Raw genomic sequence first — 7979 nt, forward strand, 5'->3', positions numbered from 1 at the left:
CATTAAAAAATGTATACATTGATCAAAGTCTTTCCCCGTTTTCATTTATTTCTCATAAAAAATCTGCAAAACTAGCTAAAAATATTTGACAAACAATGTTTCCAGTATTAAGATGTATTAAAATAAGTATTTGTTGCTAAGATCAGGAAAAAAATAAGACGATTTTGAAATTTTTAAGTATTACTTTTCATTTTTGACAAGAAAAACAAGTTCATAAAAACGTTTCTGTCAGGGCCAGAACGGAAACAGGACCCAATTGCGTGACGTTTCTCACAAGTTTTATTGGAGGAAAGAGGAAGGGCTGCACCCACGATCCGGTGTTCGCTGGACGCGGGAAGCAAGTCGCTCGCCCTCGTACTCGGATTGTGATCCGAACACGGATGTGGATCTTCCGTAGCGAGCGATGGCGGTGTCAGGGACTGAAAAACTGGTCGGTAGCCGGGACTGGGAAATCCAGGCGTGGTCGGGGTTGGAAACGAGTCGTAAGCCTGAACGGGAGAGCAGACGGGGTCAGGATCAAAACAGGTCATAGCCGGAGACAGACGGGAGCAAAAACGGGACAGGTGGGAGTCAGGGTCGAAAAAGGCCTGCCTAGTATACACTGAGGTTCGCAGACGGACTGACAACAGGGGACAGACAGGACTGGGATCGAATTGTGACAGGCAGCCAATCAGAACCCGCAGCGGGTGACGCCAAATGAGAGGGGCACAGCTGAGTCACATCAGTAATCATGACAGTTTCTATAATAATAATTAGTAAGAAGTATTTTAAAATTGGAAAGATATTCTTGGAATAATTCAACTCTTCTGACAACTGAATGAAAATGTGTTTTGTTTACATCTACAAAAATATCGGGAAAAATATTTGAAAAAACAAAAACATTTTAAAAAGTAGTATCGGCTCAGAAACCCAAATGACCAATTATCAGTGAATTCATTTGTTTTCAGAACGATAACTGAAAATGATCATGTATCTGAGTAACAACACATTTCAGCAAAGTCAGAGCGAAGGCAACAAAGAATGATATAACCAACACATCAGACAGCATTATACAGTAAAGACTGTAAAAGAAAGAATGACTCCATTGAAGTTTTGTTACTGTGTATCTTGAAAATATTTAGAACATTTCCTTTATTCTTCATTTATTTACTTTATGTGCCTTTCGTTTTCTGTTTATTGTGCAGTAATCAAATTTCAATATGTTCTGATGCTCTGTTATGATTTATTAAAATACTTTTGCGGGGTTTGGAACGGATTAGCGCATTTACATTGAAAAGGCGCCTCTACTTACGAATTTTTCAGCTTACAAAGCTACTCTCAGAACCAATTAAAGGTACCAATGCACACACATTCTACCCTCTAGGCAAGTTACACAAAACATCAGAAGTAAGTACTAAGTCCGCATATTCCGTTTACTATCTGCCTTTTACCATTCGCGCATACCCAAAACCGTCGTGCACGATTGTCACTAATCAGATGGTGCCGCAGTCGGGGGGTCAAGGGTCAGAATTTAATGTGACCTTTGACACATAATTAAATTGCCATCTTTAACCTCAGTTACAAGCTGTCACAGAGCATCGGATTGCGTGCTGCAAATCAGAGGGCCGATCGATGTGTGTATACTGGAGGGGTGTCGGGGGGCAGCCTGTCGGTGTCCTGCAGCATCTGCACAAGCACGTTATCTTTAATGGAGTTCAACTGTACAGTGATCAGGTTAGTGTACGGCCTCATTAAAGTCAATGGGGCTGCAATGAGCACAGTTCAGGCAAACATGTCGAGATTAATAGAATTTATTAGTTCAAGAAAATGTGAATGTATTACCTAATTCAGGTAGAGTAAAACAACTACAGTAGACCTGTGGGATGCGACTATAATCCATTCTAAGGTGGTGATCGCGAAGTAAAATTTACGTAGAGTGGGGGTTAGAAACTTGTGATAATAAACCGCTGGCTTCCGAACGCCCTAGTTGGATGATTCAGGCATTTTTCATGTTTTTTTTTCACTGTTTCCTTCTCTAGCCACTCATTATAGCCACTTGGCTGCAGGCTATGGCTCACCACTCTTATTATTAGCCGATCCGTATAAGCAAAGCTTGCTTCCTCCTTCCTTTGTCAGCTGAGCCTTACTTGTGGTAATCACAATGTTCCATCATCCAGGCATCTTCGACTTATATTTACTGTTTTCCTTCTCTAGTCACTCAGGTAGGCCAATTGACTGCAGGCTATGTATGGCTTGCCGTTAGCCGCTATAGGTATTGTTAAACTTGCATGTGATGGTAGCCGTGTCCAGTGATTCAAGCATCTTTGACTTTTTCCCCTCGCTATTTCCTTCTCTAGCCACTCATGATAGCCATTTGGCTGCTAGCTATGGCTAGCCGCTGGCCACCACGGATATTGTTTGTTGCTCTTCTTTTGTCCTTCAGTGACAATGGCCTTCAACAGACGAGCCCTGCTTGTGATGGTCAGGAAGTTTCGTGATTCAAGCATATTCAACATTTTTCAATGTTTTCTTCTCTAGCCACTCATGTCACATGGCTGCAGGCAATAGCCTGCCTCTAGCCGCTATCGTTATTGATAGCAGCTGAGTGTCAATAAAAAGCTTTCTCCATACTTCAGTGTCATTCGCATTGCACAGCTGAGCCCTGCACGAAATGGTTGTCAAGTCCCGTCATCCAGGCACCTTCGACTTATATTTACTGTTTTCCTTCTCTAGTCACTCAGGTAGGACAAATGACTGCAGGCTATGTATGGCCTGCCTTTAGCTGCTATAGGTATTGATAGACCTGCATGTGATGGTGACCGAGTCCTGTGATTAAAGCATCTTTGACTTTTTTTCCCTCAATATTTCCTTCTCTAGCCACTCATGATAGCTATTTGGCTGCAAGCTATGGCTAGCTGGTAGCTACCACGGATATTGTTTGCTGCTCTTCCTTTGTCCTTCAGTGTCACTTGCCTGTGATGGTCAGGAAGTCTCAAGCATCTTTAACATTTTGCCATGTTAGCCACTTGGCTGCAGAATATAGCTTGTTGCTAGCTGTTATGATAACTGTTAGCTGCACTGTGTAAATAAAGCATGCTTTGTCCTCCCATAGCTGGTCATGGAAGCAAATGTTTCGAGTTCCGTGATTCTGGCATCTGGTGCTTGTCATCTTCCACTGTTTCCTTCTCCAACCGCTCATGTCAGGTAAGTGTACTGTGATTCATAATCCCAACACATGGCAAGTTCTGGATTGCTCTTGCAATCTATTACTTGCCTTTTAGTAGCTTCTCGCACTAGCCGCTTGTTATTTACTTACACAAGCTCTGACCAACTCATCTTTTTGCTCTTTTCAGCTGCTCCGGATGTATCAAACTCACTCGGTCATATATTGTCGCTGGTGGGGATTAACACCAGCTTTCATGTCCTGTCGCTGTTTAAAATAAACCTTTCTGACGCAAGGAATTTTGCACAGACTTCAGCTACATTTAAAGCCACAACAGACGCTCCCCTACTTACGACCATTCGACTTCCGCAAAACGGTAGATACGATCATTTTTTTCGGGATGTCGGAAAATATCCAGACATTGCTGTAAGTTAAATTTTTTATTGTGTTCACCTTTTTCTGAGTAGACTAAATTCCTGTAGTGCTTCATTCCTCCGCTAGAGGCATGTAGTAGCGCTGTGAGAGCCCAGCATCCACCATGATAAGAAATCTGGCTTCTACTTTCTGGTTAGTGTGTAATCATAACAACGTGTACTGCATGGTAGCGCGCTAAGAACTTTGACGTTTTTATTGTTTAATATCTCGCGCATCCATTCAATATGGTTGTAGAATAGTTTAAAGAAGAGGGGATCCGTTTCTTTTGTAACAAAAGTGGAATAAAAAAGCTTGATGCAGTTGAGAAAATATTCAGAAAGCTTTTTTGGCCACTTTTTACCACAGAAGAGGACCTCTTGAAGTGCATCTCCCAAAAGTAAGTTAAACTTCAGTTTATTTGTATTTATAAAGCACATTATTTTATGAGATGTTTATTTCTTAGTACAAAACAATACAGGTTACTTATACGAACCTTAAACATACGAAATATAGCACTGAAGCAGCTTACGAACAAATTCAACCTACGAACAATCGTCAGGAGCCTAACTAGTTTATAGGTCGGGCAGCGTCTGTACTGGTTAATTATTACACACTGTAACTTTTGAGTGTCAGAAATATAGATATAATATAACTTGAGGTAATTTCCTTACTGAGGTGATGTTCTTTGTGGAGGTCGAAAGAGCCAAACCTGCAGTGGACAAGCCTAACCAGCCTGAGGTGGACCAAAAAGATGAACATCACACTGGTCCAGACGCCGTGCAAGAACATACGTGTCCCAGAAGCCACATGATGCTGAATGACGATGCTGATGATGATTTAGGACCTGCTACATTGGTTTCAAAGTGCGCCCGGCTATGTGGCCGGGGGCCCTGTGTTGTTGAAAGGGAGAGAAATACTAAATTAATCATGCTTTGGCTTCGCTCGCTAGAGTGAAATTTGCTTATGGAAGCCCATGATCACATCAAATATTAATGTCTTTATAGAGGCTTGGCATTGTAGCGGTGGGGACATTTAACTTGGAGGGGTGGGGGTCAATGTGTGAGACACCTTTATTTTTCTCCATGGATGATTAAAGGACCTCGTGTTTGTAAATAGAAGCGAGCCCGCAATTATTTTGTATTCAGATTTGTTTTCAAAATTTGATCTTGTTGTATAGGATTTTAATTAGGAATTTAAAATGTTTTTGTGCCAGGCTGAAATGAAATTCAAATGAATCGGAATTAATACACTTGCAAGTGTGTTATTTTATGTGATAGCCTAGATGCTGGATACAAGCGTCGACTCAAATCCCCTCGGGCAGTCATGAATAAAGTTTTTTAACAAGAAACAATAAGTTTCATCAAAAGAATCTTGTTTGCCGACAATAAAAACAAGAAACTCCCATTGTAATGACCCTAGAAAACTTTGCAAAATACAGTAGACCCCCTTGGCTACAGACTTATGATGTTTTCACTTAACGGTGTGAATGTTATTTTGGTCCGTCTTTACAGGATTTTACCCACTTTACAACATCAACAACAAACCATTTTGCATGTTATATGCTCTGGTATTGGTTTTTTCATGAAAAGGCTTTCATTCTATTTGCTGAACTCCCTCCCACAATACCTAGCCTTTTATTCATACAAATCAGAATCTCGTGTGCTTCATAATGTCATGATTACTGATGTGCATCACCTTTGCCCGTTCTTTTGGCGCCAACTGCCTCGGACTCTGATTGGCTCCCTGTCACTAGTTAAACCCACGTCTATCTGTCACCTGTTGTCAGTCCGTCTGCGAGCCTCAGTTTACACTAGGCAAGCCTTTTTATGACCCTGACTCCAAACTGTTTTTGCTCCTGTCTGTCCCCCGCTTTCGACAAATTTTTGATCTTGACCACATCTACTCTCCTTTCCTGGCTCAAGACTCGCTTCCGACCCCTACCACGTTTTTGCTCTCCTGTCTCAGCTACTGACCCGTTTGTCCGTTCCCGATGATCGCTGGGCGCGGGAAGCAGGCCGCTCTGAACGCGGAAGTGGGACCTCCGCGGCGACCCGTTTGTCGGTTTAGGTGTATCATGCAACTGTCCTCTTGGGGGCGACCTAAAAGAAGCGATTACACTTTGTCGGGGAATGCCATTAAAAATAATGCCCGCTGACGTTAATCACAAGAAAAGAGATGCAATGGCAAAACTAAGCCACCAAGTCTAGTCATGTTTATTTGTATATCCCTTAATCACAAAGAGTCTCAAAGGGCTCCACAGACCACAATTATTGCAAACCACAGACTACTATGACACAATCCCCTGATCTAAAACCTACATGAGGGCAAATAATACACAAATATTGTCAACAGGAAATATAGGTTATTCATATGCTATAGAATAGAAGCGTGTTTTAAGCTTAGATTTAAACATTTCCACTGAGGTTGCAGATCGAATCTCAGGGGGAAGAGCATTCCACAGCACCGGGGCCTGCGGATCTCTTCTTGGCTCTTGGGATCACTAGTAGACCACCGTTTTCAGAGCGAAGGCTCCGGACCGGAACATAGGGGGACATTAAATCTGAAAGATACGAGGGAGCAAGTCCATGCATGATTTTGTATACTACCAGCAGATCCTTAAAATCACATTTTAAGCTAACAGTGTCTACAGCATTGTTTTAGTTTTCTTCATTTAATGCATAGTCTATCGATGCAGACTGTCCAAAAACATGGCAACCATTTCAATAATCTAAAAGCACGTCACCCAAAGTTCAAGCGCTTTATAAACTTTAAAAATACATTAACATTTGAGAATTTTCAAGGACTTCAAGCACCTCTACAAACCCTAAGAAAAGTAATTTTGCTCAAGAAACGCTTTCATTTGTAACGCGTTACTCCAAAAACCAATTATTTATGACAGTCTATCATCCCTGTCATAGAAAGTAAGGTTTTATTGTATGTGCACGTTGTAAAACAGGAAGTTCAAAGAGTTACGATCCCAGAAAAGTGCATCTTTGCGTCTTCACTCGTACTTCAAAATCGTTCTGATGTTTATGAAAATCAATGCATGTAAGAAATCCTTCAAGGGAAATTTAAGGGGAAGAAAAGCACAAAAGCTTGTTTGAGCACAAATTATGTTTTCTTTGTCTTGTGCAGGCCCTTGTGAAGGTTTCTGTGACACCACAGTAGGTAAATGAGACGGCAAGAGGGGGGCCTTTAACACCGCCTCGCTGAGACGCAGGAACGGGGAAGGCTGCTGTGGAACGCTTACATGATGAAGAGGCAAAATCGTACAAGCGCAAATCTGATTCCTCACAATTATATCTGCAAAGCCAGACAAGCGCCGGGGGTGGTCGGGGAACACTACAAGTGCTCAGCGCTGATTGGCTTATTTGTCCTCTCTTATCCCAGGCTGAGGAATTGTGGGAGCTTCTTCTGCAGGGGGTCTCGGCGAGTGCTGAGACACCAAGTTGAGCAGCACCTAACAAAGTCGCTGTTGCTTTTGGAAGCAAAGGATCTTGCAAATTTCTGATACTGCAATTTGTGTAGCGCACACCCCTTTGCCAATTTAACACTTTTTCTCCAAATTAGAAATATAGTAGACCATGGGTCACCAATCATTTGTAAGCCAAGAGACAAGTCAAGTCTATTTGTGACGCCCTTAATCACAAGGAGTCTCAAAGGGCTGCAGAAACCACAGATTATTGCAAACCACAAACTATTATCACACCATCCCCTGATTTAAATCCTACATGAGGGCAAGGAAAAAACTCAAAAACCTAACAATAAGGAAATTGAAGAAACCTTGAAAAGGGACCACACATGCGGTAATCCCCATTCCAGGATGACCAGGCTGCAGAGCTACTATTTATTATTAGTTAGCACTAAGGGCGACCAACTTGATATGTTTTTCCAAAATGACAATTTCTTGTGTTATTTTGTAATTACTATATAATTACCAGGTCATAATTATTAGAAGTTGAGTCAAAATAGACTGTCAACCACTAAAATATGCCCGTTTGAAAACAAATTTCCTGGAAAATCACAATGACCCATCACTAGGGAGCTATCTTCAGAATCTGCCCGCAGGCTACTAAGGTGGTCTTAGGGGGCGAACTAGTGCCTACGAGCACAATTTTGGAGACTCCTGCAGTAGCCACTTTTCTACTTTACGGTATGGAACAAAATGATTTTTCCAGCACCTCTTTACATCTTCCCCACCATAAAATATTGCCAATTTCCCAGACCCCCAAACTTATAAATTTCAAAATTTGCCTGCAGCGCTCATGCACATTAAGTTCTATCTGTAAAATACCTGTCCGCTATTGGTCGACATAATATTATATGCTGGACTGCTATTGGTTTGCTTCACCACACCTTGAATACACAAATAAGCTATTGGCTGAACTACCTCCCACAATAACTTTCTATGAAATGATCTGCA

Source organism: Urocampus carinirostris, chromosome 4 (assembly GCF_059441175.1).
Source record: "Urocampus carinirostris isolate Australia breed hairy pipefish chromosome 4, RoL_Ucar_1.0, whole genome shotgun sequence".
NCBI lineage: Eukaryota > Metazoa > Chordata > Actinopteri > Syngnathiformes > Syngnathidae > Urocampus > Urocampus carinirostris.